Source organism: Dermacentor variabilis, chromosome 1 (genome assembly GCF_050947875.1).
Source record: "Dermacentor variabilis isolate Ectoservices chromosome 1, ASM5094787v1, whole genome shotgun sequence".
NCBI lineage: Eukaryota > Metazoa > Arthropoda > Arachnida > Ixodida > Ixodidae > Dermacentor > Dermacentor variabilis.
Window position 1 is genome coordinate 35,360,025 of NC_134568.1, and position 19,234 is coordinate 35,379,258.

Here is a 19,234-nt window from a genome sequence, read left to right on the forward strand (position 1 = left end):
TGTGTGTGTGTGTGTGTGTGTGTGTGTGTTTGTACATGCGTGCCTGTATGCGTGCGTGTGTGTGTGTTAAACAAAGACTGAAAGGCATCAATGACGCAGTGGTAAACAAGAGCGGGCCATGACAAACCGATATGTTTAGCATGGATAGTATAAACGCCGGAAAAAATTGCGAAGAAAAAAAAAGAAAAAGGCGACAAGGGCCCACGTGGGGTTTGACTTCGCGAAGCTGCAGAGTGGGCTATGATGGACGCCGTAGGGGAGAGCCACGACTTAATTTGGACCAGCTGTTTTCTTTTTTTTTTTTTGACGTGCGCTCCAAGTACGGAAATACGGGTCTTTTGGGATTCCGCCCCCATTTAAATGCGGCCACTTCGGTCGGGAATCGAACCCGCAACCTTTTGCTCACGCAGAATGCAGTAGACATTGAACCGCCGTGGTTGATAAGGAAGCAGTTGTCAATGCGTATTGGACAAAACCAGCATTAAAAAACATCTACAAGCCAGTTCCAAATAGCTTGTATACGGTCCTCTAAAGTAAGATATGACGGTGTTTACAGCAATACATCCGAGTCCACTACCTCTCTCTCTTTCTTTTTTTTTTTTTTTGGTAAGCGCGTCTCCCCAGATATGAGAGCGACGAGCTGTCAGCATGGCTGCAAAGCCAGTAAGAAGTCAAGCGTCCTCACGCTCCTCTCAGTCGGCTTCATGTCGGAGCGAGGGAAGCTTCCTGCCTTCCGCTGAGGGATTGTGCGCCAAATTACTAGCGTACACCGGTCTGAGCGGACCGCAGACGCAGGGATAAAATTCTCTAACGACGCTGTAGTCAGCGCTCAGACGCTGAGCCAGAGAGGCTGAACATTGGTCATCCCTGCGCCCAGTATTTAGCATGACTTCGCTGCAAACTTGATAAGCACCCCGCTCAGAGATAAGCTCGGCTTAGCGGTCGATGCCTTAGTTCAGATACGCGCTAACCTATCGGCTCCTACCTCAATGACCGTACCTCCCCGTTGCTTATCCCATTCCGCTTGAAAAAAATAGTAGACTCATGTAACTCAACGGCGAAGAGCAAAATTAAAGTTGAATTTGAAAGCCACCCTCTGATTATGAGGCACGTAGAGTTATATTAGGTGCACTTAAATCTTAAGTACATGAGTGTTTTTCTTTGCTTGTGTGTTGTTTTTTTTTTTTTCGGCTCCATCAGAATGATACCGCCTCAGCCGCGATCGAACCAGCGTCCTCGAACAAGGGTGAACAACAAACATCGCTCATATTGTCTCTGCTAGAAACATTGCCTATTTCGGAATTCGACAAAACCATGCACTGCAACCCCTGAAGGGTAAACATATTTTCTTCATATTCGCTTCCTTTCTGCCTTTTTCCTTACATTTTCTCTTTAGTTTGGCTTTCAGCGGTGAGCACGTCAAGTATGGAACATCGCCATACAGCTACTTCATTTTAGCAATGGTTTTAGGCATAAGAAATAAGACACGGACAACGGAATAAAAGACACGGACAGGCGCACAACATGCACCGCCTGTCCATGTCTTTTATTCTCTTGTCCGTGCCTTATTTCTTATGCCTAAAACCATTTCTAAAAGCCATGTACCAATTAGCCCGACAGCAGGCGTTACTAAATCATCATTTTAGCAATTCGCGCTGTCCAACCTTTGGGCTCTCCTTATTATTCGTTAGAATGTCCAGCGTAGATGTGTGAAAACATTTTGTAATATTTTGCGTTGCAGGTGGCTTTGAGTACGAAAGAAAACGGTTACCGTTGGAGGAAAAATAAAGGAGAACCTGAGTGTACGTTTGAACACTTCCCCATAATGCATAATGCATAATGCTGGAGAAACAAATCCATTGCTACCTCCTTCCGCGGAGACACGCATACGGATGCAACAGAAAGAGTTCGGAAGCCGCGCCGTATCCTCACAGCCGCTACCTCAATACTATCTCCTTATTCTCCGTTATAATGTCCAGCGTAGATGTTGTGTGAAAACATTTTGTAATATTTTGCGTTGCAGGTGGCTTTGAGTATCTCAGCTCTGTAATTTTGCATAGGTTTTGCTATCCATTAAGTGAGTTATTTATATCCTTGGAAGACGGCCGCATCTTTAAGGCGGTACTGTCCCTATGGGAAGACTACGGCTGCTCCGGCGCCGGCATCTTTAAAGGGACAGCGCCATCCGAAGGAAGCCAGCGTGGCGGATGCGGCCATGGCCTCGCAAGGCGTGGAGCCGCCAGTCATCAGGGACGATCAACAGTACAGTGCGTCGTCATCGCTCAGTGGGGACGACTCAACTATCGTCGACCCTGACGAGGGATTGGCTGATATGGCAGAAGTGGACAGCGACAGCTTCAAGGTGGTGAGTCATCGGAAGCAAAGAACGGTCGGAATCCCAGTGGTAGTTTTGCCAACAGAGAAAGGTGTTTGTTGATTAGAGAGAGCGGAACCCTATCAGGCGCTTCGAAGCCATTAAAGTACTGCTGGGATCTGCTCCCATTCGCAGTCGCTTCGCAACGCAAGGTGCCCTTCATCTAGATATCGGAACGGAAGAGCAAGTTGACATTCTTCTCCGGTGCTCTCAGATTGGTTACATAAGAGCTAAAGCCCGGTTGCCCCACTCCTACATGACTAACACATGTGTTATTAGGGGAGTACCAGTGTGGTATTCGGAAAGCGACCGTCTTGATACTTGAAACCGCAAGGTGTTCTGCACGTGAAACGTATGATGCGCCGGGTGGAGACTCAAGAAAAAGACTGGGCAGAGAAACCTACTAACTCTGTTGCGCTAACGTTTGCTCCCAACACCGAGCGCCCAGAAAAAATTGACCTCGGTTTTACCAAGCATGCAGTCAAAGAATTCGTTGAAAGTCCTGCCCGATGCTTTAAGTGCCAACGCTTTGCGCATGTGGCCAAAGTTTGCATCAAAGATCAACGTTGCAAACGATGTGGTGGCGCCTACAATTACAAAGCCTGCAAGGCATATTTTGCTTGCGCTAATTGTGGGGGTGACCAACCAGCAAGTTTCGGTGGCTGCCCCTTCCGTGTAAGCGCCTTACACCGTCGAGTGTTCTTCATTAGTGGTCCCAAACCACAACCTACGGAGAAGCCGATACCTGGAAGTGACGAGTTCCCTGCGTTAGAGTTGGAAGTTCGTGGCGTGGTAACAAGCAACGTCAGTGAGCGACCTGACCCTAGCAAGACGGCAAAATCCCCGGTGAGTGAGTTGATTGTTCGATCTGCTTCAGCCAAAAGTGTCCAAGTTGCTCAGCGACCAGATCAAAGCGAGACTCGGGGACAAGGAGGACAGTCCCTTGCCTCAAAAGAGATGAAGAAACCAGCTGCAGTGGCCAAGAGTGGGTCCCAGTCCCCATCTTTTGTTGAAGTTGTGAGGCAGTGCGTCCAGCAAAATAAGGAGCTCAAAAATCGGGATCTGTCCGACTTTCTGCGAGTTTTTTTTCAAGTCCTCCGTTCATATGTTCAAGCAATGCAGACTGGTACCCTGAAGAACTTTCTACAGCTCGTTCTTTCCTTTGAGTCCATGATTACCGCCTTCGCAGCGAACTTTACCTTATAATATGGCTAGTTTTCTTCAACCTCGTGCAACTAAAAATCACCGAAAAGTGCCGTTTATTATGCAATGGAACTGCGCTGGATTATAAGTTGATTAGCAGAACTGAAATTATTTTTGAAAGAAACTTGTGTTCCAGTATTGGCCCTCTCGGAGGCTGGCCTACCAAGGGGGAGATCTTTGACTGGATATGTCGCGCACAAGAATTGCAGCATAAGGTCATTTCCCGCAGGAAGTGCCGCCCTTTACCTACGAAGAGAGATTCCTCATGTGGCTTTCAACGTTACCGATCTTTGCACCGATAGGTCATATCAACGGCATCACAGGTACATTCGAGGTTTAAAACCTTCTTTCGGAATTTTCTTTCGAACCTTCTTTGGAAACCTTCTCGGAACTGAGCGCAAGAGTGTGGTGATTGCGCACCTGCACGTCTTCCGTATCTCTTTCTTTGTCGAGACTTGCTCGCGTTGTGCATGCAGGAGCGACAAATTAGGCGTGAACCAAAACGCCCGTCACTCCCTCCTCCCGCCCTCTTCTCTGTCGCTGCCGTCATCCCGGAACTGAATCGGCAGCCGCGCGATCGGAACCCGCGGACACGCGACCTGCCGCCATCTGATCTGCGACGGCAACAAGGTGCTGCTGCCAGGCACGATGGCACACAGAAACGGTTGCTCCCCCTTTCCCTCGGTCTGCGGACCACGCGGCACACACAAGCGCCACAGTTGCGAAGGGGTCGCTTAACGCGTCCCCGGACGCCTGTCGAAAGCTTTATCCCCGCCCCTCATCCGCTATCTCGGTCGCACCGAGTCAGGCGACCACAGCACGGGGGTGCGTTCCAACCCCAACAGGGGGCTTTCGTACGGCTCGCCGTACAGTTCTCAAAACAACCCGCTTCCCCTCCATGCCATGTTCCTCACAGCCGTGGCGGAAAGCAAGCCAGACGACAGCGATATAACAGACGACAGCAGTCGCCGATCTCCCGCTAAGCCTAACCAGCCATCTGCTCCGAGCCGGAGTCTACCCTCTCTCCCGGCGCGTCCCCTTGCGAATGTGGCGGCGGCCGTCGGGCGCACAATGCAAACTACGCTTTAACTGCGCCTCGGCAAGTGCATGCGAGCGCGGGCGCGTGGCTCATTCAATCTCTTTATCGGTGGGAGGGGTTCTGTTTGCAGATCGGTCCCCGCTTCTCCCTGCGCCCTTTCCCGCAGCGGCGGCCCCCCATACGTTCGAACGCCACGATGCGACGGCGTACAACCTAACCGAACCCCGCACTCCCGGCCTGCTGGCTCGCGCGTGCGTGCGGGCTCTCTTTGTTTCCTGTTTAACTTCCTGAGATGAGGCACGCGGGGTAGGGTGCAGCTAGTTCGATTTCCGGGGCTGGCTCACCTCTCGCAGTCGTATTTCCAAGCGCCACTCTATCCGCCTCCCCCTCCCCTCCTCCTTTTCCACCATCCCAAGGCGTCCCAGGGCGCAGTCTAGAAACAGCAGAGAGAGAGAGAGAGAGAGAGAGAAAGAGCATGTGTGTACAGAACGTGCCCCTGTTTGCCCATATGCTCGCGCCGTAGTTCCGATGGCAGCCGCATTGAGTGGGCCGCCACGTCTGCCTATACAGTTGCGGGTGGATACGTGCCCTGTATTTTGCCTCGTCTGAGCGTGACTCGCAGGAATAGGGGAGGGTCACAGTGAACGCGATCATCTTTCCGCGTGCGTGCGTGTTTATGGGCGTGCAGGTGTGCGTTGTGTGCTTCGGTTTCCTATTGCGACCGGAGTTTCTTCCCCATTTTTTTGGCAACAGGAATGCGGGTGCTTTGTTTTAGCACGCCCATTTTTACGCGCAGTATAGCGCATCATCTTTCAACGCCAAGCACGTGATCGGCAGTCCGGAAATAGAGAAACGACACGCGTGCCTTCAAATTCTTAAGAAGAATGTTCGGAGTTTTTCGCGAGAAATCGAAAGCGTGCAAAAAGAAGGAAAAACGAAAATCATGAGCCATTCCACTCTGCAAGGTGTATGGCCAGTGAAGATGTTTAGCACACGACACCGAGGTGACACAGAATTTTGAACAAAGGTACGAACGCATTTATAGTCCTTATCGGTGGTCATCGTGACAATAGGCACTCACACACATTCTCGTATCACCTCTGTTATTAAATGCGTACACATTTCTATGCCTGCCCAAAGAGAAACTTGTCCGTCACGTAAGCAATCGTTCATACCCCCGTAAGCAAGCAAAAAAAAAAAAGGAATTATCGACCTGAGAGTCTATTGATCTTGAAAATGGCGCCTATTGATAACTAATCTACTGAAAATGCATATCCAAGCAGTGAGACGTACAAGCTTTAGAATAGAATGAAGCGATGTTGCATCAAATTCAAGAGCTGAGTTTTTGCACACGTAGATTTGTTGACGGACACGAAAAACGCACGGAGCCCTAGCCATAAACAGCTTCGCTGGAAAAGGAAGTAACCGCTGAATTGATGTCGAATGTGGATAGCAAGACGTAACGTTATTAGCTCTTCTTCAAGGTAACAGACGTGACAACCGCCTCTGCTCTGTTTCTTTGTCCTCGTCTAGTTGTTCTGTAATTTTTACTTCTACGGCAGACAATCATTCTCTTTTTTGTAAAAGCGATACAGACTCGGCGCTCACGCAATGTTTCCGCGGATGGAGAGGGATGCATTCCTGCTGCTTCCATAATCTCTATGATCATCTGATTACGGTGCTTAGCGAAGAACGACAAAATGGGATGACAACCGCAGTTTCTGCAATGGATTCCGAGGTGGCATTGGATAGGTTTATAGCAGGGGTGCTGTGAATATTTGAATACTTATTAAATAGTCCTTGCTATTCAATTCGATAATTCACTTTTCGACGTCGTCGAATATTTACTTCCTTCCAATACTGTAACGGTCAACAACAGATAGATAGATAGATAGATAGATAGATAGATAGATAGATAGATAGATAGATAGATAGATAGATAGATAGATAGATAGATAGATAGATAGATAGATAGATAGATAGATAGATAGATAGATAGATAGATAGATAGATAGGAAAGATTTATTTCTAATGAGGTGGGGTGGCTTCCTCGCAAGGGTGGAACCCTTAGTTCAGAACCCCGTTGGCTCTGAACTAAGGCTGAACTTGCCCGCTGATCAGCCATCGCTGCTCTTGCAGTCTAAGCTGGCACGCAATCTCCCAGGAGGAAGGTGAAGGAATAGGGGAGCAGCACGGAGGGTGCGATAATTCCCAGGTGCAGTGATATACTGCGGGCTCTGCTCTACAGTAGGGACAGTATGAGGGATGTTGTGTGGGATGGAAGAGGTGAAAGTAAAAAGAGACGATGGAATGAATGAATGTGCAGCTGTCGCCACGCGACGGCATTTTTTTGGTTAAGGGAATGTAACTGGGGCGGGAGTGTCTCCTGGCTATCTCAACAACAGTTCTTGCAGTCCACAGGGAGAAATACTTAAGCAAATAAAAACTCGTCTGAATTATTCTGGTGCAGGATCGTCGCATCATCGCGGTTATTGAGCAGACGATCCAGTTCCCGAACAAACACGTGGAGGAGGTCACTTACGCCCACTTGTTACCAGCCGTTGAGCAAGCATGTCCCACCTTAGGCAGTCCACCAATTCTTTGTCTCTATTTACACAAATGAACTTATTATTTGACCAATCTCATCATACATGAATTCCTGCAAAATGATTAACAGAGCCGCAAAGTACTTCACGCTCAGCTCCTTCAACAAGCACTAACTATAACAGGCACGACATGCATATAGGCCGTCTTGTTTCTTTTCTTTTTGTTTTTCATTAAAAAAAATTGTGAGGTTTTACGTGCCAAAACCACGACTTGATTATGAGGCACGCCGTAGTGGGGGACTCGGGAAATTTTGACCACCTGGGGTTCTTTAACGTGCACCTAAATCTAAGTACACGGGTGTTTTCGCATTTCGCCCCCATCGAAATGCGGCCGCCGTGGCCGGGATGCGATCCCGCGACCTCGTGCTCAGCAGCCCAACACCATAGCCACTGAGCAACCACGGCGGGTTTGTTTTTCATTGCTGTCATCATCATCGCGCACCAGATATGGCTGTACTTTCATCTCTTTGCAGTTTACAGGCTTCTCAATCGACCTGACATTAAGCAGTCAATGGCACCACATGTATCAAACTATGTAACAAGCCTTTTGTTGCCAAACAGGATCCCCGGAGCATATCATATAACTTTTTTTTGTTCAAAAATTGGAAATATTCGATTCAATATTCGTTTTCACCAAATATTCCGATTCGATTTGTTAAGAAAAAAATCCTATTCGAACAGCCCTACGTCATAAACATTTTACTCATCTTCACGGAGCCCGTCGCTCAGACAAACGTCCCGCGTGCTTTACAGACATTTTGACAAGGCATGGTCTCAGGAAGATGGAGCCAACGTTTCCACAAGGAGACTTGTCGTCAGGGCAACCTTTTCACATCAAGAAGTTTCTTGGCTACGTCCACATAGCAAGTTTCTTAAATATTTGGCTTTTTGTATTAGAAAGTTTTTTGACTACGTCCGTATACGACTTTGCACTGGCGAAGAAAAGTCCCCTTGTTGAACTCTTGGCAACTGGGGCGACTCTTGTTCGACCACTGCCGTCAACTACACACGTTTCTACACGCTGGCAGCGGGATGCCATGCACTGCCTTTTCTACGCAGAGCAAGCTTGCAGAGGTACACTTACACAAGAAGGGATAGCTACTGAAGAAGAGAAAAAAAAAAGGAAATCATATATTCGCCCTCGCGTGATGAATGCATGTTGCCGCTCGGGCATGCTTTTTCGCTGCCACCATTTCTTAGAAATGTGTACCTCCCCTTATTAATCTGATATAGTGTTTTCTTTTTCATTTAAAACACTTAGAAATATTAATATTATGGTCACTCAAGCGAATTTTAATGCGACAGCATTATACGGCTTATGAAGTGGAAAATCTGGTGGCGTGGCCGGAGCAAAGGAGGTTATAAAAAAAGTCACCAGCCAAGCACTTCGTACAGATGGTTAACCAGTTAATGTCCGTGTTAATGTCCGATAGTTCATTAAACGACGGCTTCGTAAGGTACTGGATTCTCGGTACGCAGTCGCTGCTTGCACTCGGCTGCACGAGCCTGTTCGTGTGCCCGGGCTGTAGCATCGGCACGGCGTAGACGAGCTCGTTCCCAGTTCTGCTCGCGGCACTGCTGATCGAAAGCTGCCTGCTCCTCAGCAGTACATATGACGCATGGCCTACCCATTTCCGAGCGAAAGTGAAACTGCTGCGCACGGCCAGAGCTGCGATGGAGAGCAACGACGTCACTACTCGCGCTGTCAATCGCGCCTCTCTCTCTTTTCTTTTCGCGCGTGCGCATGGGATTGCGCCGGAGGAGTTTTGGGCGCACAGGTGACACACGGACGGACGGACGAATCGGTTAGCCGTATACAACTTCGCTGTAAAAAAAAATGCAAACTTGGCTCGAACGACATCACCACAGATTATCTACTCAGGCAGACATCATTTACGAGAAAAACCAAAGCAACAGATTATTTCAATATACGAATTACTATAATTAACTTCATAGTTGTAATCTTTACGTCGTATGTTTACATTGGAAAGCTCAAAGAAATTTTCTTATAAGTCTAGTTACACGTTTCTACATTTCGATATGGCCATATATATATTTATATATATAGAGAGATCGAAGGAAGTGTCGTCAAATTATCCGTCTAATTTAACTCATTACGGATGCGGCACCGCGAAGCGCGCCACTGTCGGTCCAGTTAACCCCTGTGTGATGTAGATGAGTAACGTAACATGAAGCCGCTGTCCCACTTTCCTCTTTCCGCGAGCTGATTTCAATTGGCAGTTTGGGCAGCTCGAGTTTGGATGCATAATCACTTCCGCAGCAGGGAAAAGACAGACCGCTTTATCTCGCGATACAAGACACGTAAAAAAAGGAAGTAAAGAAAAAAGCGTAGGTGTACTGTCACTATAAACAACGTCCGAGAACAACACGCCACGGACATTATCCAACGCTTACTTGAGGCGTAAAGGCTTGAAAACGTAACAACGAAATTCGACAGCCTGTTCCGTTCCTATTCCAACGTGTTCCACTCCCCTGTTCAGCTTAAATAACTTACCGAAAGTCCTGGACAACGTTAAGGGGATCACCCGTAAACATGCCGCTGGAAGGTACCAGCAATCGCACGCTGTCTGCAGCTTCGTCCATGGGCGAGCATTGCACGAAGACGCACTGAGAATGCTTTTCCGGGGCCCGTCGGATTCCGCCATACTGATAAATTAAGCATTTTGTCATATCTGATTGGCTTACAAGGTGACTATACACGCTCTATATGATTGGCTGAAAACACCAATTTGCCGAAATCTGGCAATTATGAATGCGGGACTTGACAGTGTCCAGAATGGCACCCCTTGGTTAGCGGCCCCCAAGCGAAGTTGCCGTTGTTGTAGTCGCGACCTCAAAACATGGCTCGTAGCCACAGGGGGGGGGGGGGGGGGGGGATTGGCCACATTGGGTTATTGCTGAGCTCGATTTACCTTCTTACGCGGTTTCTTGTTCCTTGTCTTCTTCTATATTTGCGTATCTGCTTTACGAACCGGGGAATTTCTCATACAGCGCGTTCAGCGCAACATGAACGCTGGCGGAGCGAAGGATATGAGCGCACCGCAGCGTAACGTGCAGCGTCATACGCACTGCGTATTTACCAACACTGTGTCATGGTGCACAAGGCGAGGCCGACGGAAAGCCGTCGCCGTCTACGTCGGTGTTCGTAAGCTGGCAATGCAAGTGTTTACGTGTTTTCTTGTTCACAGCGGCCGCGCCGTAGTAGTTAGAACGCTTGGCTCTCGGAAACGCAGAAACGCACATGATTGTTGGTTGGATCCCTGGTTTATATATCTGGCTCCTTAGGTTTCTATTTTGCCTTTTTCTGTTTTTTTTTTTTTTAGGCAGAGCTTTTTTTCCCCCTAGTTCTCCATGGTTTGGGGTGTCATCGTTGTCGTAAGGCCGAGTAAAGTGAGCCAATCCGCGGAGACAGTGTAATAGTAGACGGGGCTGATCCAGGAGTTGGCGTAATCGAAAGTGGCGACTTGATGGGCCGATCCTGACATGTATGGACAATATGGGCCATCGCAAGAGTTATTATTGTAGTTTCTAACGCGGGCCAGTCCTGCAGGCAATGCAAATAATGGTGCGGGTGAACCTATAGTCGGATAACGCTATCGCATTGTACTCGCTCAGGTGCGGGATGTGGACTTAGCCCGTTTGTCTCTTACCCCGTGTTCGGCGTCGGTGTATCGCCGAGCAGACTCTGCGGTGGCCGCTCGCACAGATAAAGTGCGCAGAGGAAAAGCACGAAGAACTAGTGCGCCGTTGGCGGTGCAGGAGTTTGTCCAAGAAGACGGACTGGCTGCCACACTGCGGCCGATTTATTCCTCACAAAAATGGTGTTAGTAAAGTCGAGTAAGGGGTCTCCAAACTACGGTCCGCGGGCCAAGTGGTGGAAACCCCAGGTGGTGAAAATTGTTCTGGAGCCCTCCACTACGGCGCGCGATATAATGATATAGCGGCTTATCGGCCCTTAATACCCCAGAAATATCTTTAAAGAAATTTAAATAAGGAACTATTTCGAGAAAGCGTCCCGTATGTTTGAAATAAAGTTTTTAGTCTAGGCGGAGTACCGTTAGTCATGTTTACAAGTTAATCTTCACTAATATTTGCGTAATTATTTTGGTCCGGCCCTCAAAACCGCCACTGGCCGTCAATTTGGTTCTCTGACCAAAAAGTGTCGAGTCCCCTCGTCTAGTCAAACCCTGAAGTACATTTACGAACGTTTCAATTACGAGGGACAATTGATCGTATCCTTGCAAGGGGTGGGGACGCGTTAAACGTTGTCTTGCATTTGGTTCTTCTCAGCACATAACCCGGAGAGAGAGAGAGTGAACTTTAATGAGCACCAGCAGTTCAGTCGGCTGGGCCTAGGCCTCCCACGATGGGACGTCGAGGTCTTGCCTCTTCGCCGCTTCGTAGGCCTGCTGAGTCGCCCAGAGTTGGTCGTCGAGATGGGAGCTGCGCAGGGCGGCGTGCCATCTCGACGAGAGGGTCACGGGATTAAGGCCTGGGTATTGACGTTTGCACTCCCATAGCATGTGGGGGAGTGTTGCTGATTCAGTTTTACAGACCTTGCACGTCTAGCTCGGGTAGATGTCGGGGTATATAGTGTGATAGCGTGTGAGGGAGGGGTATGTATTCGTCTGTAACAGGCGAAGGGTGGTTGCCTGTGCCGAGTTGCAATTACATACCTGCAGCATGGTGCAGGGAAAAATTGAATTTTGACATTTACGTCATCAAAAACGACATGCTTACTTGAATGAATGAAGTGCATTATTCATCCCATTCAATTAGGGAATAGACCCCAGACAAAAAAGCTACAAAAAGTTGCTTGAGGACATCTAGGGCAAGAAAATAAATAGCTTGATTATCATGGTTTCCTTAATTAATCAATGTGCATCAGTTTAGCTTACTGCTTTGAATATTCATGCGTACATTTCTTGTTTCTTTCTCGAACAAACCGCTTTTTGTTATAACACGTAATTTTTTTTTATCCCGCGTTTAGCTCTGTAATATGTGAAATTACTTGAAGCCGTAAAATTTTGTAATCATTGTTTTTAGCCTTGAATTGTGTTGTCCTTATCTCGCATTCTGAAAATTTATGTATCTTTTTGTATTTTCCTAGAAACTGCGCTGCCATGTCTTAGAACCGTAAGGGGCAGGTTGTTTTTCAAGCTGCATTTGCAGCTTGTTTCCCTGCCACTTCCAACCTGTCGGAAATAAAATAAACTTCAAAATTCAAAAATGGAAAGTTTAACCGCAAGGAGGGCTGGACATCACAAAATAATAGGTATAGAAAGCAAACAAACAAACAAACAAACAAACAAACAAACAAACAAACAAACAAACAAACAAACAAACAAACAAACAAACAAACAAACAAACAAACAAACAAACAAACAAATATTTTTAAAATGCAGAGCACCATTAGAAGGCTACAACAAATGGCAAAACACTAACAGAGCAAGTCTGTTGAGAACGGAGAAAAAAAAAAAAACCGCTTTCGCATTTTAACTACCGTTCCAAATGAATTTCCCAGTTTACTCTCTACTAGAAAATATCATAGCAGAGCCTTTACAGCCGCTCTATATTTGTTGTTCCAACTGCCGGTTCACGGTCACTGAGGTGCTGAAACTGTGTTGAGTCCACATTTGAAGGATTGCGAGCTTGCTGTTACTTCAGCACAGCGCGTAATTCATTATAGCAGACACTTTGACTGGGCTGAACTCATGTGGCATGTGAGGTGTCCCGTTTTGCTGTGTTCAGCTAGATTTGATTTCACTTGATAAAGATAACACCAAAGATTAATCAGTTGAAGTGATAATCTGTTAATAAATTTATCTGAACAGTTTTTCAGCCCTAAAGCATGCATGATGGTTGACAGACTAGAGTTACGTATACATAAGAAAAATAAACGTACTGATTCCTTATTTATCGACTTTGCTAAAGCATTTGACAAGTTCCCACACAGTCCTCTGATAATGAAACTCAACTGTCCTACTATAAGCAGAAACATCATACCAACTGGATAACTAGTTTTTTTATGCTCCCGTTGTCAATTCGTTAGTGTGAATGATTGCTCGGCTTCATTGATTCGATTTAAATCCGGGGCACCATATGGCTCAGTACTTGGGCCGGTACTCGTTTTCATCTATTAGCGATATTACTAGCAGCCTGACATCTACTGCGCGTTTATCTGCAGACGTCTGCGTGATTTCTAGACAGATTACTAACCGCGACAACAGCACTTCCTTACAAAAAGACCTTGACAGCATTTACACTTAGTGTGACCCCTGGCAAATGAAAATTAACGCTTTAAAACCAAAGTTACAACCTTTACGACTGCAACTAACCCCCCACAGAATACCTAGGGGATTAACGCAGTGCCTATTCAACATGTTTCTTTATTAAAGTACTGAAGCGTGCACCTGTCTGCCGACTTAACATGAAATACTCACATTGACGCAATAACTTCTAAAGCATCCAAAACACTCGGATTTATCGGACGTCGCTTACATCAAGCTAACCCGACGACAAATCTTATGGCATACCCCTCTCTGGTTCGCTATAAATTAGAATATGCCTCATTGATTGGGAACCCACATCAAGTATACTTACTTAATAAACTAGAGCCTGTCCAGAATAAAGATGGGCGATTCGCAATAAGAAATTACCTACGTCATTCCAGCATCACTAATATCAAAGCGTCACTAGACCTTCCATCATTAGAGAAAAGAAGCTTTATCATAATCAATAGTCACTTGCGGCCACATACATACAGCCTGCCCATCGCATTTTTCCGCGCCTAGATCACCCTTTCAAAGTTATAATTCAGCATGCACGCACAAATCTCTTAAATAATTCGTCAGTATTTCTTGCCATGCGTCATTGGGATGCTCTGTCACACGGTGTCGTGCCTATAATAAAGCACGATACATTTTTACATATGCTGAATAGTTCGCTTAGAATAGATGAATATTTTTGCCTTAATCCCTATGTCTACAACATTGCAATATTTTTTTTTTGTTTACGCGAGTGTCACTTATTGCCTGTTTCATTGATGCTGCCGTTAATAACTGTTAACCTGTTTCACCGCAACCCCTATATGTTAAATGTAACCCCCCCCCCCCTCACATGTAATGCCCGGAAGGGCCTTTACGGCATACGAATAAAAATAATAAAAAAAAAGAGCAGAAGGTCAGCGCGATTATATCGGCAGCGAAGGAAGGGCAATGACAGTAATTTGACAGTGCTAGGACAAGGTCCAATGTCAGTGTTTGCAAACCGGTGATGATATAAGCTTAGAAACCCGACCTGTAATGTCACTGTGGGATCTAAAAATGCCATTCCAGACAACCGACGCGTATTCAAGTTAAGAAAGACAGATTGTTGTTTACAACTTGCGGAACGGTGTAGGAGAATCGAATTCTATCGATAGCCTGCAAACAGAGCGAAGAGAGCGCATACCCCGCATTGCAACGCATTTAGTGTGAGCAAAAAAGTGTCAGGCTGTATCAAGAAGTACCCCGTCAACATTCATATCACAGACCTTGCACGATGCTACAGCATCTACAGAATAAGAAAAAGAAATGCTTGCTGTTTTTCATGTGAAAGTCATGACTTTGGGCTGAGCAGCATTCAAGGTGAGGTTAAAAAGAACGCAGGTTAGGCTGCATGAGGCGACAGTCACCAAGAGTATGAATTTTCTTAAAAATCTCGTGTCATTGGCTTATAGAAGGAACGAAGAATTCAGAATAGCGGAAAGAACGTCAGTAATAAAAATGAAAAAGAAGTCGAGCGGGCCTAATACTGATCCTTGAGGAACGCCGCTAGCCGCCATGTAAAAAGAAGACGTTTGGCCATTGACGTTAACATAACATCATTTATTGAGAAGATAACTGCGTAAGAGATTGACAATTGACGAGTCAACACCAAAGGGCGTAAGCTTTATCACAAGCAGTGAGTGGCTGCCTACATCAAAAGCTTTGCTGAGGACACATAAATGGCGTGAACTTGTCCCATTTGAAGTACCGCTGCGGAGGTAAGTGCCATGAAGCTTTCGAGATTTAGGACAGTGGAGTGGCTGGCGAGTAATCCATGCTGATTCGGAATGAATGAGCTCTTCACAGTAAAAACTGTTGTGAAGAGCAAGCTCAGAAACCTTAGACGTGGAAATAATAATAATAATAATAATAATAATAATAATAATAATAATAATAATAATAATAATAATAATATTTTGTGATATTAACAATACTAAAATAAAGAAAAGCGATCGGAGGTTGGCGCTGACTATGTCTCTAGCTTTGGCCTGTTTACGCACAAGTGTGCATGGGGCCCCGTCTGTGAAATCGACGAGATTGGGCGTCGCCGCGAGGGAAGCGAGCGTCAGAGTAAGAAGGCTCCTGGAGGTGGAGAACTGCATGCCAAGGAAACTATGGAGGAGCGCGCCGAGTGCGTGGCAAAGCAACGCCACCGAGAGTAAGGTCTAGGTGGCGTTGAGCGAAGCGGGGAACGATAAAGAGGGGGTGAAGGGTCGAGGAGGAGGAGGGCAGGTGGAGGCGCGCTGGGTTGAGCTCCTCTGGCAGTTGCTACGGGTTCTGTGTGCGCTATGGACGCACCGGGTTCGCCTCGGGATCGAGAGGCTGAGCGCCGAGCCAAAAAGGGCGGAACAGCGACGCAAGCGGCGTCGGGCCTAGCGCTAGTCGACCGACCCCGAAGTCGTCTCCGAGCGCCGGAGCTGAACAAATCGGGCAAAAGGCGCGCGGGCCTGGCACGCCCGGGAGACTCCAGAAGAGAAGAAAGGAGAAGGGGTAAATGAATGGTGTGAATAGTACGTTAACAAATTGCTTGAAACTCTACATTTCCTTACAGTGTCTTGCCATCTTTCGTAATGGCGCTTTACACTTTATAAAAATGGAAAAAAAGGACATAAAACATCGAAATAGAAAAATGAGCCTTGAAAAGAAAACGCCACATTTACACGCAAGCAAAGCATTTTTCAAACATTGTACGCTTAATGCATAAAAAGGGAACAGCACCCATGCGCTTGCGCGTAACCCGCGTTCACTAAGTGAAACGTCACTGTAACTATTTTTCTTGCCCCAGCTGCACCCGAATGACAATAAATTTCAATTGGCGCAGTAGTTTCTTCTCAACTAGCTGTCTGCTGTTCTCAATACATCCTCTAAAATTTTGCATTTTACATAGACTTCCCGCAACCTCAAGCTTTGCATGCGTGTAATATAGAGAAAGACAGAGAGAGAGAGGGGGAAGAAAGAAAGATCTGGCACAGGGAACAATGTCGTGGATCTTCTTCCTGGAGTGATTTACATTTTGCTGCCCGTGTAATTAGATGTGAATGAAATGCTCCTTCTTCTAGTACAAATTATTCGCATCCGCTTCTAGCAATATTTCGGTCCCCATATTGTCTGTTTGACAAAGCTGATTTTCGCTCCAAGCTTGGATCTGCTTGTTCGCGTCGGAAATGTTTAACTCGCGACAATGGAAACAAGTCGCGGAAGCAAGTGGATCCTTTCTTTCTTTATTGCTCTTCCTTTTGTCGAGTGACTATGCTCTTTGCGCGCAGATCGTATGCAGCGTTGCGGGCCTCCGGCAGGGGATATTTGGGTTGGAAGAGGCGGCAGTTTGAGCACGCGTCGTTCGAGTCAACGGCTTCAGGGGGAGCTGCGGCGCGGGAGGGCGCAGTGCACACATAAATGCATGGAGAAACGGGCCACTGCTGTGCCGACGGTATATATATATACCAGGGATCCGCATGGCATGCATTATGGATACGCGACGAGACACTCTTTTGACGCGGGATAAGCCGTGTTTGCCCAGAGCAAGAGAGGCACGCTGCTGCAAGGAGGGCGAAAGACGCATCGCAAAAAAAAAAAAAAAAAATAAAGAAAGAAGAGGAGGAGGAGGAACCGCGGGTCGCTCTCCGGCAAGAGAGCGGCGGGGTTAAGGAAGAAGACAGAAGGCGGTCGCACACACCACGCGAAACTGCTCTCGAGTCGTAAATCTCTCTAGCGCGCGAGCGCTAAATTAATAGGAGGCGCGGTGGGCACGCGCTTCTAGCTGCCTAATTGAATGACGTCGACGAGTGGAGAGGAGGGCATGCCGGGGATGTGGGGCAAGGAAGGGTATAGCGTGCACACTCTGCACGGGTTGACGGGCAGAGAGTTATATACAAATATGCTGTTTCTCCCGTGCTTATTGCAACTGAGGCGAAGAACTGCGGAACCGCCGCGAGTTTCGAGTGCATGCATGAGGGGGGGGGGGGGCTGGTGCGTCGCTGAGTCATCTTATAAGCGGCGGCACAGTTCCCCGAGCGTCGCTGTATATAGTATATATGCGCTCGGCTTGTTCTCTCTTCTTCCGCGTTTTGCGAGGGCGAAATATGGCGGTATTATATTCGATAACCGCGTCGGTCCGCGGGGGCACAGGGGTTGAGGTTGCGTAAAGCAAAAAGAGGGGGATCGAGGGGGGGGGGGGGGGAGGGGAGGGACATGCAATCTAGCAAATGGACCGATGAGGTGCGGGCTCTGTCGGCGGGAGTTGTATAGCCAGCAGGGAAAATGCGGCAGGAGTCGTCGGGGTGCGTCAAATTTACAGATTGTCTGCGGTGTGGTGCAGCAGACGTTGGCGCGGCCGACGAGCGCGCGTATTGTTTACGGGGCGTGCGCTTAACCTGCTCACGGCGACCGGCCGTCTTCGGTGCCATAGCGAGACAGTAATTCAGGACCAGAGTATATGCAGCGATGAAACGCAGGGGAGACCATGAATACGATTGGGCTGTAAGCCTTTAGGAACTAACGCAGCAGCGTGTGGGGCTTCTTTTCATCGTGGCTGTTTACTTATTGCGGAAGCGGACGCTTCCCAGTGCTGAAGTGTAGGCTCACGTCGGCGCCTGCTGATCAGCATACTGGGGCACGCAACGAAAAGCACTGTAGTATTACTATGGCCGATAAATCTATGAAGATCGCTAAAGCGGTGCTCTTGCTTTTGGGCATGCTATAAGTTGTGGGCATGCTATAAGATAATATTCGCTTCGCGATCCTAATGTACTTTTTATTAGGGTTAAGTTTCTGTGTAAGTCAGATTGCTGCGGCTATAACCGCATTTATACTGGAATGGCTTATTGGCGCTTCTCACAATATATTCTTACAGTTACGTCTAACTTTTTTAATCATATACTCGTTTGTTCTTTCTGAGGCTCACGACTTGTCTCGCACGCTTTTGGAAACGACGGCACAGTCGCACACAAGTGTTTATGGGCTTCGGAAGTCGGGAAGAGTTGGTTTATCGATTAGTTGACTGAGTTATTTATTTATTTACTGATTTATTTATTTGTTGGGTTTAATACGTCTTAAAGCAACACTGGGGCTATGACCTACGCCGTAGTTGAGGGCTCTGAATTAATTTTGACCACCTGGGGTTCTTTAACGTGCATCCAAATCTAAAGTACACGCCGCGTTTTTTTTTTTTTTTTTTCTGGCGTTTCGTCTCCATCGAAATGTGGCTGTCGCGGCTGGAAATCGAACCCGCGACATCGTGCTCAGCAGCACAACGCCATAGCCACTGCGATGAGCTGATAGCTTAGCCGCCTACAGGTGGTGGTGCGCAGCGCGAGAATGACCAGTGCACAGCGTACTCGTGTGTTTGTACACACATAAAAGGGGGTCAGAATTCTTTCGTGTTGCCTTGCTTAGGCAACAAAACAATTCCGCGTTCTCGTTACTGATGACCGCTACTGTACGCCTCTGCGCGTCAGTCTTCACGTTGAACAGAAGTTTTCCCTCTTTTCCTCTTTCGCCCTCTCACAGGCTATAGCCTGTTTAGAAGTGCAGAAACTAATTATATGATACGCATATTGTGAACACTTTCATTTTCTCCTCTTGTATTATGAGAGTGAGGAACCCTATAAAAGTATAATAAAGTGCGGGATTCAGGGCTCTCGTAAACGCCACATGCAAGCTCGGTGTCAGGCTTCTGTCCTTG